Source organism: Aptenodytes forsteri, unplaced genomic scaffold, assembly GCF_000699145.1.
Source record: "Aptenodytes forsteri isolate BGI_AS27 unplaced genomic scaffold, ASM69914v1 Scaffold368, whole genome shotgun sequence".
In the NCBI taxonomy this organism is placed as follows: domain Eukaryota; kingdom Metazoa; phylum Chordata; class Aves; order Sphenisciformes; family Spheniscidae; genus Aptenodytes; species Aptenodytes forsteri.
In genome coordinates, this window is record NW_008794884.1 from 187,390 (window position 1) to 187,645 (window position 256).

Here is a 256-nt window from a genome sequence, read left to right on the forward strand (position 1 = left end):
GGAGCGGCTCCCCCTTTGAAGCCCCACGGAGAGCCCTGACCTCGAGGGCTTCCCACAGCGATGCGGGGCGAGAGCCCACCCTTCCTTCCCGCACGCTTTTCCCACACCGGACAGGGAGCAGGACACGGAGGGATGAATCACCATCATCATCATCATCACCTCCTGCATCCTTGCGGGGAAAGCACCGACTTCTCCGGTGCCCGAGCCCCCAGCACGGAGGAAGGCCCGGAGGAGAGGGGGCCGCAGGATGGGGACA